At 37.0% G+C, this 22069-nt stretch overlaps 1 protein-coding gene across 3 annotated transcripts in view; it reads left to right on the forward strand.

Annotated features, from left to right (window-relative positions):
* The window catches only part of IMMP2L (inner mitochondrial membrane peptidase subunit 2), an 871433-nt gene that overhangs the window by 776573 nt on the left and 72791 nt on the right, over positions 1-22069 (forward strand). The gene's annotated exons all lie outside the window — the stretch shown is intronic.

Below are 22069 nucleotides of genomic sequence, written 5' to 3' on the forward strand. Positions count from 1 at the left end.
TAAATGAATTAAAAAACTTGAAAATCAGAAACCCCTTTTGAGTTTATTGTTAATGTGCCATATGATTGTATGTATTTGTGACATATTGTGAGACTCACTGCACCCAAGAAAGGATTATAAGTACTTTTTTTGATCATCTTTAAGTAGTTATATAGTTGGCATTGTCAGTAGGTGGTCAGAGCCCTTTCATTTGCCAGAAGGCATACTTTGAAGATGATTTCAAGGTTGGCAGGTAGTTATCCAGTTCTGTTACCTTGCATTCAAGTCAGTTTACATTTCTTTATTATTTTCATTAAATGGAAACAAGGATGTATCGCTTCATTTAAGGCTTCTGTGAATTCAAGGCTTTGAGTAAAACCTCATTAATCTGCACCCCATTTGTTCAGACAATGTAATAATTCAGCAAAGAGCTGGGCTGAAGTTTACTCTCCTGCTATCTGTAAAGAAAAGATTACTAACCCATTAACCAAATTAATAGTGCAAACAAGATTGGAAGAACAAATGGCATTAAACACCCTTAAGCGCTTTAGAAACAGCCATATACCTACAGACAATCTAAGCTCCACATATATAATATTCTCAGAGTTTTCTTTAAGGAGGATTTCTGTCCAACAACAATGATGAGAGTTTAAAATGGCCCTTATTAGAAATACTTCCCTAATTTACTATTACCCTGCTTTAAATCAAGTTACTCCAATTTGTGAGGTTTGGCTGAACTTGGCAGGCAAATTATGAAGTTTTTATAAAGACTTAGGTGGTTTGTCAGTGTTATATGGTAACTATTAGAAAAGACCTTCCCATTTAGTAGTGTTCAGGTGGGATTTTGATGTCTAAATTCTAGTACAGCCAGATATTTGGGATCGAAACATTTAATTTGTTGTGTATATAATACTCTTTCACAAAGATTTATCCTATTAAAAACTTATGAACCTGGACCCTAGTACACTACCCACCATAGGGCTTTGCTTGCTCAGAGTAGACACTCAATGAATGTTGAATAAGTGAATGAATGAATCAAATTCAGTATATGCTGGAAAGTGTGTCGTCAGGGTCAAAAGTTCTTTTCTTCTCCATTGAATAGAAAGTGTAGTTTTCATCTCTTCAGGGAACTAAAACAAAGGAAATTCCATAACTAGCTTATTGAAATGTTAAACTTGTTCTATCACTTGACTCCATTTTCCTTCCCCCACTCTCAATAACCTCTCAAGATTGCTTATTTCTTTTTCTCAGGATGTTATCCCGAAGAAGGAAAGAAACCCAATGTGGATTTCATCATTTTCCTCCTCCTCCTTTGCTGAACTGTGATCACACACTAAAAGCTCCATCCTGTGCTGATGTTTGAGAATCTGTTACCATGGAGCTATTCCCCAGCTCAAAGGATGGTTTTATTGCATATAGTGTTACAGGAAAAGAGAATAGTTAAAATTAAACTTTAAAAAAAATCCTGATTAATAATAATAGAAAATGGGAAAAATGCTTTCAAAAACAAATGCAGGATGGAGTATATTTTTGTGGTTGCCCTTGCTCTTGCTCTCCAAACATTTTCTTTTATTTTTTGCTTTCTGTTTTTGGGAATTGTGTTGCTTATAAAAGACCCTGCTGTCCACTAGCTTCTGGGCATGTGTCCAAAATACAAGTGGACATTAAGTCAATTCAGCAGATAAGATTTCCTTAGAGACCTCCATAGGATTTCACTAGTCCATTCCTAGCAGCCTGCCTCTGACCTCTGCCCTCCTAGACAAAGCTACTTAAAAAAAAATAATAAGATTTGGTGCTTGTGAAGAGGTCAGGAAGGATACAAAAGAGTGAAGGATAAATACAAGATTTTGAAGCAAAGGTGACTTGGAGATTGATACCAAGGCAGGCCTAGAAGGGAGTTGATGTTCAGGCAATGTGATAAGCTCTTCAAATGAACATGTTCATTATACACAGAACGTGCCACTTTGCAGCCAGCAGTGATCTTACCATGAAGGCCATAACCTTGTTTTCTTACATAGATTGGTTGATTAGGATTTATAGTTTTTATGGACCCACAATTTTAGAAATTCAAAATTTTATAGTTATAACTCTAGTATTTTATACGTTTCTGAGCACTCTGAAGCACCTTGCTGATGGGAAAAAAAAAATGATACATTTACCAGAAGTCTCTTTCCCAGATAAAACCTCTGAGAAGTTATTTTATATAACTTTTAGGAGAAATAAAATTTAGAAATACATTAGGAGGCAAACGTAATAAGTTGCAATTAAATCTTTTAAATGCCTTAAAATAGCTGTTAAAATATTTTCCAAGTTCCATGATTCTTTGGAAAGGAAAGAATGATGGCTGTTAGAGAAAGAATTCAAAGCATTCTCTGCTTTTAGGACCTCAGTCTAGGTAGAAGCTAGGAGTGGGCCAGGGGCAGAGGTATGGGCCCCGTGTTGACCAGGGAGCTATGTTGGCAGTGTTTAGCTTTGGTACAAACAGAACATTTAAGGTATGTTACGTAGGCCTGACAATTATCATGATGACACTAGAGGTCAGAAGTTAAAGAAATGAATAAGCTGTGATTTATACTTAGCATGACATAGAGGTTAAGGGCTCAGGCTTCCAATTAACAGCTAAGTGTTTGTTTAAACTCTTTAAGCCTCAGGTTCCTCATCTGTGAAATTGGATTTGTAATCATATTTGCTTCACAAGATACTTGTAAGGATTACATTAGGCAATACATGTCAATGAGGTTAGCCTTTACACATAGTAAGTTCCCAGCCTACAGTAAGCATCTGATAAATATAAATGGTTATTTCTATAAAAATTTAAAATCTCCTGAGAGGTACTTGATGGATGCATATCTACTTCAATTTTATGGCACTGTGAATCCTTCCTGTAGAATATGTTGACTTTTGGAGATCATTAGGAAGGACTTCAGTATAGTGCTCTTGATATCTTATAACCAGCCTAAATGGAGATGGGTGTAATTCCACCCTAGTACTATATCTGAATCTAGGTTGAAAAGTTCAAGATTCTTCTGTCATGGAAAGGACATCATTGATCACTGGAAAGCTTTGTTTGCTAAACAGTCAGCAGGGCTTGATGTGAGCTAGATAAAGAGGAATGGCTATATTTTTGTTTTTTACCATCCCTATCATCAAGAAGTCATTATTTCTCATTTGTTTTTCTGGCAGAGTGCTCATATTCCACAGACTAAGAAACCACTTAGTCCCCTTCTGGAATCCCACTATGTTAGAAATATTTGCTGACACCAAAAGTTTAAAATTTGACTGGCTGAAAGGTGGAGTAACTTTGAATCTCAGCCATCCATAGGAAGAACTACTCTGATATACCAACAGCTCTCATTCTCCCTTACTTATCAGCAAGCTCTGTATTTGGTAGCAGATGCTTTTAAAATTCACCAGTTTTCCCGGATATTGCTGCATTGCAATGTTTGCTTTCTCTATTCTCCAACCCACTTATGTCACTTATACATCTGGTTTGACTTCTCTGGCTCCTGTGGCTTATGGGGCCATAATTTCCTCTAGGGTCTGCATGATCCTTGTGAGGTGCCTACTGTGATGATCCTATCTGGTGTTCTACACTTGTAGTAAGAAATAGGTGTTTAGTCAGAGCTGTTAACAATAGTCAGCAAACCTTTTGAGATATTCCAGGTATTAAGTGCTATGAGAGATATTGAAATAAATATATTGTAGAACAAAAAGAAAGCACAGACTAAAAAAATTCAATTCTGTGATATGTTGGAAGGAAAACATAACCAACACTTTGCTCCCTTTCAATATGGATTGGTGTCTTCTAGGCACTTCATTCCTTCCCACCAGTTGCCCTCCTGGGAGTTGGGGCCAACAAAACCTCTTTTATATAAGCTGAAAGCAGTGAGTAATAGACCACTTCTTAGTCTAGTTGCTGGTATGGGCATTTCATTTCTGACCTTTAATGTAATTTACCTACACAAACAACTGATAATGGAAAACATCAGCTTCAGAGCCCTTCACAGTTTTAAAACATTTTCATCTATTGCTGAATTATTGTAGTTTCCTGAAGACTATACAGATTATCTCTATTAGAAAAAGAAGTTTCCAATTTAAACTTAATGTGAAGGGTAGTCCAATATTGGATGTAAACAACTTTTCTAAGGCAGATGCAGATAAACACTAATAGAAAGGGAATGATACTATCTTAGGCCTAGACGTGGAGAATTAAGACTGAATTCTCAAGGTGGCACAAAAGCAAGTGAATTCTCAACCCAAGGCTGATAAGTAGATAATAATTAGAAAAATAAAACGGTTTTCTTTTGTGATGACAAAGCACAGATGTCTCCACTTGATTTCATATTAAATGGAAGGCTTAACTGGCATTGTCAGGAGAAGAGGAAGCTTTTTTTCCCCTCAGAAAGTGCTGAAGCAGATTGTCTATTAAAAAGCTTAATAGAGAATTCAAAGACAGAGACCTCACAGCAGGGGAAAAAAAGAGTAACTGGGTTGGGAAAGAATGAATCTAATAATAATAAGCAACTTTGCTTCTGCCAGGAAGTTCAAATTCTGAAAATTCACACAACATAAACTCAATTCATTTGTATCCTCTCTTATTTGAAATTATTGAAGCTATAACTTCAGTAGTTCATTGATGTCAAGATTCCCCTAGAAATAAAAGTTGAACAAGGGCATGTATATACTTTCTTAAGGAAACAAGTAAAAGCCTAGTCAATAATGTGTTCCCTGACTCTTTTTTTACCACAGCCATTTTTGAAAACAGTGCCTCTTTATAAAATACTTAGAATTAATAAGAATATGCATCATGATCGAGACCATCCTGGCTAACACGGCGAAACTCCATCTCTACTAAAAGTACAAAAGATTAGCCAGGCATGGTGGCGGGCACCTGTAGTCCCAGCTACTGGGGAGGCTGAGGCAGGAGAATGGCATGAACCCAAGAGGCGGAGCTTGCAGTGAGCTGAGATCGCACCATTGCACTCCAGCCAGGGTGACAGAGCGAGACTCCGTCTTAAAAAAAAAAAAAAAAAGAATATACATCATGAACCTCCTTTTCTCATGAACACTTATACAAACCTTCTGCCTTAGTATCCATTTACTCCATTTCTTTCCTCATATATCATGCTATTTTATTTGATCAGCCTCCTTTCAGAAATTTATATTTAAATTTATTCATTTGGCAAATATTTATCTCATATCTACCCTGTGCAAGTCACTGAGGACTCAGAGGAAGGTAAGATAAGGTGCTCATGGTCTGAAAGAGATAGAAATGTAAACAGATCATTACAAGGCAGCCTGTTCAGCATCATTGCACAGGTATGAACAGAGTACAATAGGAACAAGAAGGAGATGTTCTCCCTGGGGGTAACTCAGGAATGTCTTCCAGTGGCAGTGACATTTGAGCTGTGTCTCCAAGGATGATGAATCTGTGGTCAAGCATCACATGCAAGATTCTCATGGAAATAATGGCAAGTAGAATACTAAACATGCTGTTTATATAAAACAGTTTTCTCAGAAATGAAAATTACAATGAGTATTAAGGCATAGAGACTGAATACCTTTAATTTGGAGGAAATTTAAGGTTAACAAAATCGGGATAACAGACTGTGAAAAGATCTCCACTGGCTATTGCTAGATGTCTCTGTCTATAAGCACTTTTCTTTTTTTTCTCTCTCTATGAAGTTGTGTAGCAGCAAGCATCAGAGAGATTTGGTGCCTGGGAAGGTTTACTTATATAACTCATTAATTTTGCAGGCACTGCAATGACCAGTAGTTACTACATTTTATAATTAAAGGCAAACTAAGTCTCACAAAGGTTGGATGTTTTGTCTGGGATCTTGGAGCTCATCAGTGACAAAACAGTTAGTTAAACTCCAAGATCTTGATTATATAATAACGTCCTAACTGCTCACAAAGTATTGGAAGGTTGTATTGTAGGAAGACTGAAAGTCAATATTGATTGATTATTATCTACTAAATAGCTCAATGTCACATGCCCTGAGACCTCTTCTTGCTCATAGGCAGGGCTGCACTCTGCTTATTTACTAGACTCATCCCCTTTCACCTACAAGGACATGGCTTTAGCAATTCTTATGCTGTCTCCTGAGCCATCAATATTATCCTGTCTGTAAGGTCTTTCCCAATAGCATACTAACGTGCTGTTTGTTATTCTATATATTTTGTTGAAATCTCTCTCTCTGCTTCTGCCTCCCATGACTTCCTATGTCTCTCCTTTTCTTCACTGCAAAACTCCTTCAAAAAGTTGTCATTACTCACAATTGGTGTTTTCTCTCCTCCCATTCTCTTAAGTCCACTCCAGTTAGATTTTCACCCACACCACTATACAGAAACCAGTCTTCTCAATGTTAATAATGACCCCAAGATGCTAACTTTACTTATCCATTCTTCATCCTCATCTTATTTGACCTTCAGCTACATTGACACACTAGCTCCATCTTTCCTTCCTCCTTGAAACATTTTCTTCCCTAACTCCTAGGGCAACATATTCTTCTAGTTTTCTTCCTATCTCATATTTACTTGGTGGTTAGTAGAAATTTCAAGCTTTTAATGAATGAAACTGAACTCATTTACTACATCACTCCTACTTCTACCCCAGAATCCCCAATCCCACTTCCTTCTACCACCTTCTCCTCAGCTGTTTCCAGTGCCTGAAATGTTCTTCCTCCAAACAGCTGCATGGCTTCCCCTCCCCACTTTCGGGAGTCTACTCAAGTGCTACCTTCTTAATGAGGCTTTTTCCGTCAGAGTGCTGGCAAAACACAGATGGCATACTCAAAGTAGAAAAATTTAAGGAAGATTTAACAAAGGTATGGGCAGGAAGCAGAGGGAGTCCAGGCAGGATACGCATATCCCAGGCCTGATAAAGCAGAGCTGTTACCACTGCTGGACAAGGGCTGGGAGCACTTATAGAATCCAGTATATGAGATATGGGTAGACAGGCCTCCCTTGAGAAAAGCAGTGACCTTTGAACTTCAACTGGGGGTCCTTATTATTTGTAGCAAATTAGAAGCCAGAGGGCAAAGGAGCCCACTAATACAATCCACATAACCTCCTGGGACAAAGAGTTCAAGAGAAATGTGGAGAGCATATCTGGTGAGAAAATTAAAAACATCGCATACAGGCCTCCCTCGCCCACCATATTTAAAATTACAACCACAATCAACTGCATCATTTGAGGTGTATAGTGCAAAATGAAAATGCAGAATAACTTGTTAAAAAATATATTAAGCTCTAGATGGTGATGATGAGTATTAAACCAAACATGAAGCCCTTCTGAATGTGGTGTCCTATGTGACTACCCAGGTTGCACACCCGTGAAGCCAGCCCTGATTTCACCCCTTGCCTCTAACACTGGATTCCTTCCCTATGCCTCTTTCTGACTTTCGTTTTCTCCATTATGCCTATTTCAATCTAACTAACATGCTATATCATTTTACTTATCTATTTGGTTTATTTCTCTGACCCACTTGAATTTAAGCTCCCCAGGGCAGGAATTTTAGTATCTTTCATTACATGTTGCATATAATGCCTCAAACACTCCATGGCACATAGTAAACACAATAAATATGTATAAATACATACAAATAAAATGTATAAACTTTTCTCTTAAAAAATGGACGAAGAAAGGCTACAGGAAGACATCAAACCCTTACTGATTGGTTCCCTTTCCACAGCCTGACCTCCTCTCTTCATTAGCCATAACTGAAAGCTACGTGCAAGCCAGTATCTTTCATTGGAAAGGATAATTTTTAAAACTCTCAGTATTTAAGATCATCTGTCTTAACAATTTTCTATATAAAGGCAGTAATCAAAACAAGTAAGTCCTGTAACTTAAATTAACAGTTGGCATGCAGAGCAGAAATGTATGCATGAATATAATTTTAAAGTTTTATAAGGTTTATTTCCCTGACATGAACCTACCTAATATTCTTTATGGCCTGCCTTTCCAGAATCAGTCATTCTCAGAGTTCGGTGCTTGGCCTACTTCTTTCCTGACTATTCAGACTCTGCAGTATACTCTAGCCATGGGTTCAAAATAACATCTTAAGCAGCTGAGGCACAAACACTATTTCCATCCTATATCTTCCATCTGGGCTTTAAAATATATATGCTACATTCCACTGCCTACTACATATCATCACTTGTAAATATAGGGATCTAGAGCTTACTCAGAATGGATGTAACTGCACCTCCTTCTCCTACTCCAGCCACTAGCCTGCTATTTCTGCTTTGTCTCTAAGGACAAGCCACTTTATTCTCCATGATCCAGCAGAGAACCTGGGCATCACTGGTGGCTTCTCTCTTTCCTCATGCACCATCTAATTAATCTGAGCAAACTCTTTGTTTTCCACCTCCTAAATATGTCTCATGTCTGCATCTTCCTTCTTATCTCCACATCTGCTATCCTAGTTCACATGTTCATCATTTCTAATCTAGATTTTAACAGTGGTCCCTTCAGTAGTCTTCTTGCCTTTAACTGTGCTATTAAATCTGTCACCCACAAAGCTGCTAATAAGGTTATCTTACATGCAAATCTTACCACATTTTTTTGTGTAAAGTTTGTTAAATGGCTCCTCATCACCTGTAGCATGAATGGCCTCCTTTAAAATGGCAATATAGAATATTTCCAGATATTCTCTTCTGTGTCTTTTCCAGTCTTGCTCCAGAAATACCAAACTACAGTATTAGTGCTTATTCAACCAAATCTTTTGCATGGCCTCTAATCCCTCCAGGCCGTAGCCCCTAATGTTGGTTCCTACAGCACCTACCAGGTATGTTTTTCCCAGTCTTATCAACCCAGCAAACTTCCGTTTCTCTTCTAAGACCCATCTTCTTCTCCTCAGTTCCGCTACACCTTTTAACAACTTCACTGTAGCCTTCCATAGAACATTGTAAGGAACTGTTTAAATACCTTTCACACCACTCTACTTTAAAGCTCATTCAGAGAAGAGACATTTTTTAAATCTCTGTATCCCTATGCCTTGCACAGTGCTCAGCACAGGTTAGGTGCTCTATGAATATGTGATACTATATTTAGATTGTGGCTATCACACAATATGCATATCTGTGTAAAAACTTAACCTACAGGTATAGAACTACATAACTATAACTGTAAATAAGTACTTAAGTTTTCAAAAGTATTTTAAACAATATTTTAAATAACCAGTCTGTTAACTTTTCTCTATTTTTGTCTAGAAATTACTAATGGCAGCTAGTTTTATTTTTCTACTGATTGTGAAAAAAGTTACTTTTAAATAAAAAAGTAGTAGTTTGTAATTGTTGTATTTATTTAAAAGCTTTATAAAGAAAACTAAATATACCCAAATGAATATATACAAACATGCAGTAAACATATTTATGAACAAAATATTTAAGAGTTTCTTTAAAAACTATAGTTTTATGGTCTAAACTGAAGATTAACCATATGTAATTAAAAGTTAATATTTTAGACCCATAGCTTATGCGGCAGATATTGTTATTTATGCTTAATCCATTGCCTGTATCATTCTGCATCAAATAATAACCTCTTTCAGTTCAAGTGTGTACTAATTGGAGTATGTGTTATCAGAGCCTGATGGTCACATTAAAATTTGTCATTTGAATTTAATTTCAAATTTAATATTTAAAAAAAAAAATAGAATGTGCTGTAACCCTGCTATATACCCTGGTTCTCTGAGGGCCACATTAAGAGCATAATGTTCTTGTTGGAGGAATATATAGAGCAATAAACAGTTTTGTGGGTGATTAAACAGTGAAGTAAAGCTGAATCTTCCAATTGCCAGCAAAAGGCTCTTATGGCAAATATGTTATGGTACCATGAAAATTTTCTTTTGTATATTAGTTTTTCAAACATTGTTTTATGAGTTTGAATATAATTAGATTTATACTAAGCAGTAAGCAGATGTGTTTCTGTTCACTTAAAAAATTCTGACAAGAATTTCCAAAATTCAAAATCCATGTTAATATCACTAGACCCAAAAATAACTTTTCATTTTCTATAAACTATTTCTGTACCCACAGAAAAGCAGGAAGAAGAGAAGAGAGGACTGACATTTAATCCAGAACAGATATGCCTTTAGGTAGAGATAGCTGCTGTGTAAAGCTGACAGATTTCTACAAAAAGTACAGTTCATAGATAGAAAAACTGTACTCTACTTCTACAGGCTATTAAATATGGACTTTCTAAACAAGGACCATTAGTTAACCCCGGTAGTCTATGAAATAAGGTATTATTCATCTTGTTGTAGCATCCGTATTCACTGATTATCTTAATTGGGGCATCATTATTTTTACACTAGCAGTAAAACATAGAAAAAGAGCTGGTAAACCATTACCTTGCTTTTTCCTCCCATGGCACTATGACTTGAATGTTGATGTCTTTTACCTTTTGACCCCATTTTTAAGGACAGCCTCCCAAAATAGATTATTTGATGGAAATGTATAATCTTGAAAAGAGGATAGGAAAAATGATAGTTGAAGAATTTCTTTGATAGTGAAATAAATGTAATGATGGTTTCAAACTATGCAGATTTTGTAGAAAGAACCTTAAGACCTATTTACTGGGATGCTTAGATGGGACCAAAACCTTTATAATAAGAAGTAAAGATAGCTGGGCCCCCATTTGTCCTTCTATTTTTATTGGAACAATGATTCCTGAACAAGTAATAAGTTAGTTATAGTGGAGTTTAGACATAATTTTCCTCCACTGTCTATATTCCCTCCCTATTTTGTCTTTCTTCCTCTTCTTCTAAACACACATACACATACTTCACACACTCACAAACATGCTTTCAAATGAAAGCCTTACCTTTTTGGCCATTTCTCTTTGGCTGCTTTTCTTTTGAAAAATCAGACATGATGTATTATCATGTGTTCTTGGTATCTACTAATATGAATGTCCACTTAAGGGCCACACATAATGAATACATTTATAATTCCTGAATGTGGTTGTTAGAAAATTGAGGTATCGTGATACTGCTATAATAGTTTAGAATTCAACATTTCATTGAAATGTGAGCTTCTTTATACACAAATCCTTTGGTCATAAAAGTTAAATGTCAGAAGGCATTATGCCCATTTGCAGGGATCAGTAATGAATGAAAATAAACCTGGTATCCACTTCTTAGCTATGAATTAGCAAATGAAAAGAAGTATTCTGATCAAAGCCACCATGGGTCATCCATATTTTCCTCTATTCCCTTTTCTAATATCTAAGATCATGTTGAGTAGAGTCTTCTATTTAAGTAGATAGTTTGAAAGCACATTGGACTAACTAGATTATTTGAGGTAGAAGGATTCCAGGTGATTTAAAAACTAATTGTTGATTTATAAAAAAGCAGTGGAGTTTAGAAATATTTGCAGTGATTTCTTTCATTCTCCTTACCTTCTGCTACCCCAGCATCAACCAAGCATTTCCCATAAAGTATAACTGCTACAAAGGAAAAGCTTATACACCATACTCTGTTATGAGTTAAAGCAACTTCATGGAAACTGTAATAACAAGTGTTAGTGTGATTCTTTCCTTTAAAGGACTTAGCAATCTCCTTAACCTCTTCCTGTATTTACTTCCTCTTTGGTAAAATGAAAGGCCTTACTTATTTGTTCCCTCAAATCTATTGCAGCTGTAATATTCGATAATCTGTGATGTTTCTTTTACTACAAATTCAGGTTTCCTTCTATTTCCCACTGATGATCAAGATGTGTTGTCAACCCAACCTCTTCTTTTAGGCAAACCGTTTTCTTTTCTCTTCCCCACATCCCTTCAGAGTCTGGGGGTTTCTTCTTTGATTGGCTGAAAGTGGGCCTGCCTGCCTCTACCAGTTTCTCCCTGAAGCAGTAAGGAGATGTGTATCAGAGGATCTTCATGATGTCAGAACAACCCTGCTGCTATAGTAATGGAGGGCCAGAGAACCCAAAGACCCTGGGATACTAGACTTGAAAACAATAGAGTGAGTGTCCCAGTCACTTTGTATTGTTTAATATAATCATCACCAGGATTTTAAAATACAGCAAGTAAAATCATTAGATATATAAATGTGTATATATAAATAGAAAAGTTGGTAATTGTAGTGTCTCATAACCTAGGACACAGACATATTTTTAAAAGACAGAACCAAAAATACTATCATCATGGGTTAGACAGTTTAAGATCAAGACAATAAAGGCATCAAAACATACTTTTAAATTTTTTTCTACAGTAATGGCCAATTATGCATCCCAAGAAATCTATTGTAATTACCATCAGTAATAAGACTGAACCAGAAGAGATTATATATCCTATATAATGCTTTGTAGCTGACCATTTCTATAGCACTAAACCTCAAAATGCATCCCAGGAGCTATTTTCTTCATGCCTATTTCTAAAAGCCGAAGTTAAAACTCTATATTCAGCAGTGGTTCTCAAACTCGGACACACATGTAGGTATCACAGAGGTTTTTCCTAAAAGTGCCATTTATGTGGTGGTAACCCTAGAGATAATGATTTAGAAAATCTTAGTGTGGGACTTAGGATCAGCAATTTCAATAATCTTTCCCACCCAGTGGGATGAGAATTTTGTGGGTTCTCAATTCCAGAACCACTCGGAAGTTAAAGGTTTTGGGATGCATGTGATCAAAGGTCATAATCCATGTATTCTTTCATTTTATTTAAAGATATTATTAGGGTTTTTTTAATCTTATGACATTTAATATGAATAAATATAAAATATTTTATTGTTAGGCATGATCACAAAGCCATTAATTTAGAAGTATTTATTTTCATTCATAAAATGCAATCTAGGTTTAAACAAACCTGTCTTTAGTTCATTAAATATTAGAATTTCCTGGTTACTAACTTGCTGTGTTACAGCTGTGAGGCAGCTACCTTCTTTACCTTATTACAATTTATTATGTTACAGCTAGATCTTGTTTCAGTGTTCCAAAGAAAATTTCCTAGAGCACTGACTGGTTATCAGGGTTATTCTTTTATTCTCTTTAGTACTCTTGCTTTTGTTTCTTATGAATGTTTCATCTTATTTCCTCAAGGCCTCTTAGAGTTGCTTAAATGTTGGCTTTCTAAGAGATTGTTTGTAAAAGGCTTAGAAAAATCAGTAGAAATATCTAGACAATGAAAAAAACAGGAAAACAGGATGTTAGCCAAATATTAAGTGTGTTTCTAAAGGAGTACTGTCATGATATTTTTCTTTTTAAAATTCCTGTTCTAACCATCTATCATATATAATGAGATTTGCTTTGTAAATATCAATGTGCTGTCTTTGCATAATGAATCTCTTCTAAAGATCCCCGTGTCTTACATGTGATTTTTTTTTAAGTCTCTTAGTGAGGGACAAAGTGGAAAGATTCTGGATGTTATTTTCCCATTATGTTCTCAAGAGAGTATTGTTTAAGGAAGATCCAAAAGTATTAAAAAGAAGCAAGACATTCTACTGAAAAGGTTTATCTTCTTTTCACTCTGAAAACATTTTTAAATGTGAAATTGCTTTTATGATTTCCACTTGGACAAAGTAATGTTTGGTATATGATTTCTGATAGATGTTTATTAAAATTTTAATATTTTGTTAATCATGGATTTTCTGCTTTTTTGTTTTAAAAATATTTCATAAAAATATTGTTTGTTTGGATTACTAAGGGGATTTTTGTTTGTATATGCCTCCTTAAATTTGGTGCCCAAAGTAAACACCTCAGTAGTTTCAACCTCGTCCTGGCCTTGTTTCCTATTATTAATGTGGCCTGTATACAGAAAATACAGTATTTGGGAAGCATTAACAGTAATCTCAGCAATCTACAGTGTCTGACATGGGGCAGGCCCTCATTAAATTGGATTACAATTTTGTCAGCATTTAATTGTTGTAAGTTTTTCTTATTTATCTTGATTTTCCAGAGTGAGTCACCGTAATTGCTATTAATTTATTATTTTCTTGGTATTTATGTTCCTTTCCATTGCTTTGAAGTAAGGAGTAAAGGCATTTAGTTTAAACTATATAAAGATAAATGCAAACAATTTTATTCAAATACGCTCTTTGCTTCTATTTACAACGTAATCCAAGAATATCCCAATAGATATTCAGGGTTTTCCCAAAGATGTCTGTTTTTCCATGGGTTTCAATGCTTCTCGGAATTATTCTTTTAGAATTTGCCCTTGAACAATCCCTTTATGGAAGTGAAATAAACAGAGTGCTGAGTCTTTCTATAATGCAGTGACCTTGCTTTGTATTGACAAAAAAACTCGTACAACTGTTTCTTATGTACTGTGTGTATTGATGTGTTTCTGAAGGCCCAGATCAGTGAGTAGAAGCTATAACTGTGCACTCTCTTTGTGGAAGTTTCAAAACATTCCTTTAGACCACAGAGATTTTTAGCTATATCATTTCAAATTGTATTTACACGTGAAAACTTAAACCAGGTAATCCTTACAGTGTTTGTCTATTGAAAAGGTTTTATTTTAGTGACATATTTATGCTGTTAGAGTTTAGTCCTGGCAGCTTGTCTAAGTAAAAGTATTACTTTCTGGGAGCTAAATATTAGCTGCAAAAGGTTTGCTGTAATATGAAGTTTAACATAATGGCAATTGTTTTTATTATTATTATTATTGTTATTACCATTAGTATTATACTTTAAGTTCTGAGGTACATGTGCAGAATGTAGAGGTTTGTTACATAGGTATACATGTGCCATTGTGGTTTGCTGCACCCAGCAACCCGTCATCTGCATTAGGTATTTCTCCTAATGCTATCCCTCCCTTAGGCCCCCAACCCCCAACAGGCCCCAGTGTGTGATGTTCCTCTCCCTGTGTACATGTGTTCTCATTGTTCAACTCCCACTTGTGAGTGAGAACATGCGGTGTTGGGTTTTCTGTTCTTGTGTTAGTTTGATGAGAATGTTGGTTTCAACATCATCCATGTCCCTGCAAAGGACAAGAACTCATTTTTTTTTATGGCTGCATAGTATTCCATGGTGTATATGTGCCACATTTTCTTTATCCAGTGTATCATTAATGGGCATTTGGGTTGGTTCCAACTCTTCGCTATTTTGAACAGTGCCGCAATAAACATACGTGTGCATGTGTCTTTATAGTATAATGATTTATAATCCTTCGGGTATATTCCCAGTAATTGGATTGCTGGGTCAAATAGTAATTCTAGTTCTAGATCCTTGAGAAATCACCACACTGTCTTCTACAATGGTTGAACTAATTTTTACTCCCACCGACATTGTAAATGTGTTCCTATTTCTCCACATCCTCTCCACCATCTGTTGTTCATGACTTTTTAATGATCGCCATTCTAACTGGCATGAGATTGTATCTCATTGTGGTTTTGATTTGTATTTCTCTAATGACCAGTGATGATGAGCTTTGTTTCATATTTTTGTTGGTTGCATAAATGTCTTCTTTTGAGAAGTGTCTGTTCGTATCCTTTGCCCACTTTTTGATGGGGTTAATTTTTTCTGATAAATCTGTTTAAGTTCTTTGTAGATTCTGGATATTAGCCCTTTGTCAGATGGATAGATTGCAAAAATTTTCTCCCATTCTGTAGGTTGCCTGTTCATGCTGATGATAGTTTCTTTTGCTGTGCAGAAGCTCTTTAGTTTAATCAGATCCCATTTGTCTATTTTGCCATTTGTTGCCATTGCTTTTGATGTTTCACTCATGAAGTCTTTGCCCATGCCAGTGTCCTGAATGGTATTGCCTAGGTTTTCTTCTAGGGTTTTTATGGTTTTAGGTCTTAGTTAACTTAAGTTTTTATTCCATCTTGAGTTAATTTTTTTATAAGGTATAAGGAAGGGATCTAGTTTCAGTTTTCTGCATATGGCTAGCCAGTTTTCGCAACACCATTTTAATAAGTAGTGAATCCTTTCCCCATTGCTCGTTTTTGTGAGGTTTGTCAAAGATCAGATGATTGTGGATGTGTGGCATTATTTCTGAGGTCTCTCTTCTGTTCCATTGGTCTATATCTCTGTTTTGGTACCAGTACCATGCTGTTTTGTTACTGTAGCCTTATAGTATAGTTTGAAATCAGGTAGCATGATGCCTCCAGCTTCGTTCTTTCGGCTTAGCATTGTCTTGGCTATGCAGGCTCTTTTTTGGTTCCATATGAAATTTAAAGTAGTTTTTTTCAGTTCTGTGAAGAAAGTCAATGGTAGCTTGATCAGGATAGCATTAAATCTATAAATTACTTAACACAGTATGGCCATTTTGATGATATTGGTTCTTCCTTTCCATGAACATGGAATGTTTCATTTGTTTGTGTCCTCTCTTATTTCCTTGAGCAGTGGTTTATAGTTCTCCTTGAAGAAGACCTTCACATCCCTTGTAAGTTGTGTTCCTAGGTATTTTATTCTCTTTGTAGCAATTGTGAATGGGAGTTCACTCATGATTTGACTTTCTGTTTGTCTGTTATTGGTGTATAGGAATGCTCGTGATTTTTGCACATTGGTTTTGTATCCTGAGACTTTGCTGAAGTTGCTTATCAGCTTAAGGAGATTTTGGGCTGAGACGATGGGGTTTTCTAAATATACAATCATGTCATCTGCAAACAGGGACAATTTGACTTCCTCTTTTCCTAATTGAATACCCTTTGTTTCTTTCTCTTGCCTGATTGCCCTGGCCAGAACTTCCAATACTGTGTTGAATGGAGTAGTGAGAGAGGGCATCCTTGTCTTGTGCTGATTTTCAAAGGGAATACTTCCAGTTTTTGCTCATTCAGTATGATATTGACTGTGGGTTTGTCATAAATAGCTTTTATTATTTTGAGATGCATTCCATCAATGCCTAGTTTATTGAGAGTTTTTGGCATGATGGACTGTTGAATTTTGTCAAAGGCTTTTTATGCATCTATTGATATAATCGTGTGGTTTTTGTCATTGGTTCTGTTTATGCAATGGATTACGTTTATTGATTTGCATATGTTGAACTAGCCTTGCATCCCAGGGATGAAGCCCACTTGATCATGGTGGATAAGCTTTTTGATGTGCTGCTGGATTTGATTTGCCATTATTTTATTGAGGATTTTCACATCGATGTTCATCAGGGATATTGGCCTGAAATTTTCTTTTTTTTGTTATGTCTCTGCCAGGTGTTGGTATCAGGATGGTGCTTGCCTCATAAAATGAGTTAGGAAAGATTCCCTCTCTTTCTATTGTTTGGAATAGTTTCAGGAGGAATGGCACCAGCTCCTCTTTATACCTCTGGTAGAATTTGGCTGTGAATCTGTCTGGTCCCAAACTTTTTGGTTGGTAGGCTATTAATTGTTGCCTCAGTTTCAGAACTTGTTATTGGTCTATTCAGGGATTCGACTTCTTCCTGGTTTAGTCTTAGTAGGGTGTATGTGTGCAGGAATTTACCTGTTTCTTCTAGATTTTCTAGTTTATTTGTGTAGAGGTGTTTATAGTATTCTCTGATGGTAGATTGTATTTCTATGGGATTGGTGGTATCCTCTTTATCATTTTTTATTGCATCTATTTGATTCTTCTCTCTTTTCTTCTTTATTAATCTGGTTAGTGGTCTATCTATTTTGTTGATCTTTAAAAAAAAAAAAAAAAAAAAAAAAAAACCAGCTCCTGGATTCATTGATTTTTTTGAAGGGTTTTTTGTGTCTTTGTCTCCTTGAGTTCTGCTCTGATCTTAGTTATTTGTCTTCTGCTAGCTTTTGAATTTGTTTGCTCCCGCTTCTCTAGTTCTTTCAATTGTGATGTTAGGGTGTCAATTTTAGATCTTTCCTGCTTTCTCTTGTGGGCATGTAGCACTATATATAAATTTCCCACTACACACTGCTTTACATGTGTCCCAGAGATTCTGGTACATTGTGTCTTTGTTCTCATTGGTTTCAAAGAACATGTTTATTTCTGCCTTCATTTCGTTATTTACCCAGTAGTTATTCAGGAGCAGGTTGTTCAGTTTCTATATAGTTGTGCAGTTTTGAGTGAGTTTCTTAATCCTAAGATCTAATTTGATTGCAGTGTGGTCTGAGAGACTGTTATGATTTGCATTCTTTTGCATTTGCTGTGGAGTGTTTTACTTCCAATTATGTGGTCAATTTTAGAATAAGTTTGATGTGGTGCTGAGAAGAATGTATATTCTGTTAATTTGAGGTGCAGAGTTCTGTAGATGTCTATTAGGTCCACTTGGTCCAGAGCTGAGTTCAAGTCCTGAATATCCTTGTTAATTTTCTGTCTCATGGATCTGTCTATTGTTGACAGTGGAGAATTAAAGTCTCCCACTATTATTATGTAGGAGTCTAAGTCTCTATGTAGGTCTCTAAGAACTTGCTTCATAAATCTGGGTGCTCCTGTATTGCGTGCATATATATTTAGGATAGTTAGCTCTTCTTGTTGAATTGATCCCTTTACCATTAGGTAATGACCTTCTTTATCTCTTTTGATCTTTGTTGGTTTAAAGTCTGCTTTATCAGAGACCAGGATTGTAACCCCTACTTTTTTTTTTTATTTCCATTTGCTCTGTAAATATTTCTCCATCCCTTTATTTTGAGCCTCTGTGTGTCTTTGCATGTGAGATGGGTCTCCTGAATACAGCACACCAATGGGTCTTGACTCTTCATCCAATTTGCCAGTCTGTGTCTTTTAATTGGGGCATTTAGCCCATTTACACTTAAGGTTAATATTCTTATGTGTGAATTTGATCCTGCCATTATGATGCTAGCTGGTCATTTTGCCCATTAGTTTATGCAGTTTCTTCATAGCGTTGATGGTCTTTACAATTTGGTATGTTTTTTCAGTGGCTGGTGCTGGTTGTTCCTTTCCATGTTTGGTGCTTCCCTCAGGAGCTCTTGTAGGGCAGGCCTGGGGTTGACAAAATCTCTCAGCCTTTACTTGTCTGTAAAGGATTTTATTTCTCCTTCACTTATGAAGCTTAGTTTGGCTGGATATGAAATTCTGGGTTGAAAATTCTTTTATTTAAGAATGTTGAATATTGGCCCCCACTCTCTTCTGGCTTGTAGGGTTTCTGCCAAGAGATCCACTGTTAGTCTGATGGGCTTCCCTTTGTGGGTAACCTGACCTTTCTCTCTGACTTCTCTTAACATTTTTTCTTAATTTCAACCTTGCTAAATCTGACAATTATGTGTCTTGGGGTTGCTCTTTTCGAGGAGTATCTTTGTGGCATTCTCTGTATTTCTTGAATTTGAATGTTAGCCTGCCTTGCTAGGTTGGGGACGTTCTCTTGGATAATATCCTGAAGAGTGTTTTCCAACTTGGTTCCATTCTCCCCATGACTTTCAGGTACACCAATCAAACATAAATTTGGTCTTTTCACATAGTCCCATACTTCTTGGAGGCTTTGTTCATTTCTTTTCACTCTTTTTTTCTCTAATCTTGTTTTCTTGCTTTATTTCATTGAGTTGATCTTCAGTCTGATATTCTTTCTTCCTCTTGGTCGATTTGGCTATTGATACTTGTGTATGCTTCACAAAGTTCTCGTGCTGTGTTTTTAGCTCCATCAGGTCATTTGTGTTCATCTCTAAACTGGTTATATTACCCACCTTCTGGAGCCTACTTCTGTCAATTCATCAAACTCATTCTCCATCCAGTTTTGTTCCCTTGCTGGTGAGGAGTTGTGATCCTTTGGACAAAAAGCAGCATTCTGGTTTTGGAATTTTCAGCCTTTTTGCACTGTTTCTCCCCACCTTCGTGAATTTATCTGCCTTTGGTCTTTGAAGTCAATGACCTTCAGATGGGGTCTCTGAGTGTACATCCTTTTTGTTGATGTTGATGCTATTCCTTTCTGTTTATTAGTTTTCCTTCTAACTGTCAGGCCTCTCTGCTGCAGGTCTGCTGTAGTTTGCTGGAGGTTCACTCCAGACCCGTTTTGCCTGGGTAGCACCAGCGGAGGCTGCAGATCAGCAAAGATTGCTACCTGTTCTTTCCTCTGGAAGCTTCGACCCATAAGGGCACCCACCTGATGCCAGCCAGAGCTCTCCTGTATGAGGTGTCTGTTGGCTCCTACTGGGAGGTGTCTCCTAATCTGGATACACAGGGGTCAGGGACCCACTTGAGGAGGCAGTCTGTCCCTTATCAGAGCTCAAACGCTGTGCTAGTAGATCCGCTGCTCTCTTCAGCGCTGCCAGGTAGGGACGTTTAAGTCTGCTGAAGCTGCGCCCACAACCACCCCTTTCCCCAGGTGCTCTGTCCCAGGGAGGTGGGCGTTATATGTATAAGTCCCTGACTGGGGCTGCAGCCTTTTTTTTAAGAGATGCCCTGCCGGGAGAGGAGACAATCTGGCTGCAGCAGCCTTGCTGAGCTGGAGTGGGCTCCACCCAGTTCCAACGTCCTGGTGGCTTTATTTACACGGTGAGGGTGAAACCACCTACTTAAGCCTTAGCAATGGTGGACGCCCCCCACCCACCAAGCTCCAGTGTCCCAGGTCGGGGAGTGAATGGTTCTGTCTCACTGGTGTTCCAGGCGCCACTGGGGTATGAAAAAAAAAAAACTTCCTGAGGCTAGCTCAGTGTCTGCCCAAACAGCTGCCCAGTTTTGTGCTGGAAACCCAGGGCTCTGGTGGTATAGGCACCGGAAGGAATCTCTTGGTCTGTGGGTTGCAAAGGCAGTGGGGAAAGCACAGTATCTGGGCCAGCGCTCACATACAGTCCCTAATGGCTTCCCTTGGCTGGGAGGGGGAGTTCCCCGACTCCTTGCGCTTCCCTGGTGAGGTGATGCCCCACCCTGCTTCAGCTCGCCCTCCTTCGGCTATACCCACTGACAAACCAGTCTCATTGAGATGATCCAGGTACCTCAGCTGGAATTGCAGAAATCACCCGCCTTCTGCGTCAGTCTCGCTGGAAACTGCAGACCAGAGCTGTTCCTATTTTACCATCTTGCCAGCAAATGGAAATTGTTTGTTTTTTCTTTAATTTTAAATAAATAGGACATCTTATTTTTATTAACTTTCATTTAATACTTGAGAGTTATATCTAAGTCATGTCAATGTTAATTCTGCAAATTCAGATTCAAATGCATGATTTGATAAGGCATCATAACTATAATGTGAATAATTACTATCTAAAATATAATACAGACATTTTCTGCCACATGAAGTCAAATTGACTATCTGAATTTCCTTCAAACTACCTTTTCTCAGACCTAGAGACCACATAGCTCTTCACTGCCCAACCCTAGACCTATAAAACTATTTAACATATTTTTGAATTTTGAGAACCAACATTAATATATTCCCTTTCAAGATGACTTTCAATAAGCTTTTCAGTAGCATTGAGTTCTAATTATATGAATGTTACCTGTATTTGTGCTAGGAAATTTGGAAAATACAGAAAACATTAAAGAATGTGATAAAAATCGCCACTAATTTAACTCCCTAGATAGCATTAAAATTCAGGTGTTTTTCCTTTTAGGAATTTATCAGTGTAATGTACATAGGAATGTCCGTGTGTGTGAAAGAGGGGGAGAGAAAGGTTTGTAAGGGGATATGTGACTTAATTTGTTATGTTGCTTCCCCTACTTAATGTTGGGCATTTTATGATATCAGCAAATAGTCTTTGAAAGTATAATTTTTATTATTTTTATTTTTTTATTTTTATTTTTTGAGACGAAGTTTAGCTCTCGTTGCCCAGGCTGGAGGGCAGTGGCACATCTCCATGCATTGCAACCTGCGCCTCCCAGTTCAAGCGATTCCCCTGCCTCAGCCTCCTGAGTAGCTGAGATTACAGGTGGCCACCACCATGCCCGGCCAATTTGTTTGTATTTTTAGTAGAGATGGGGTTTCACCATGTTAGCCAGAATGGTCTTGATCTCCTGACTTCATGATCCACTCGCCTCAGTTTCCCAAAGTGCTGGAATTACAAGCGTGATCCACCATGCCCAGCGGTCAAAAGTATAATTTTTTATAGTTGCAGAATGTTTCATTGCATGGCTATATTATAATTTGTTTAACCATTTTTGCTTACTTCTGATATAGAAGTTGTTTCTAATTATTAAATTGTGTTATTATAAATTATCTGTAATGAATATCATTGGAATATCTTTATTTATAACATTTTCATGATATCATAGTTTCTTTCTCTAGGCTCTTAGAAGTCTAAGAAGTTTACTTATGGTATAT

The sequence above is a fragment of the Papio anubis genome, chromosome 4, assembly GCF_008728515.1.
Source record: "Papio anubis isolate 15944 chromosome 4, Panubis1.0, whole genome shotgun sequence".
NCBI lineage: Eukaryota > Metazoa > Chordata > Mammalia > Primates > Cercopithecidae > Papio > Papio anubis.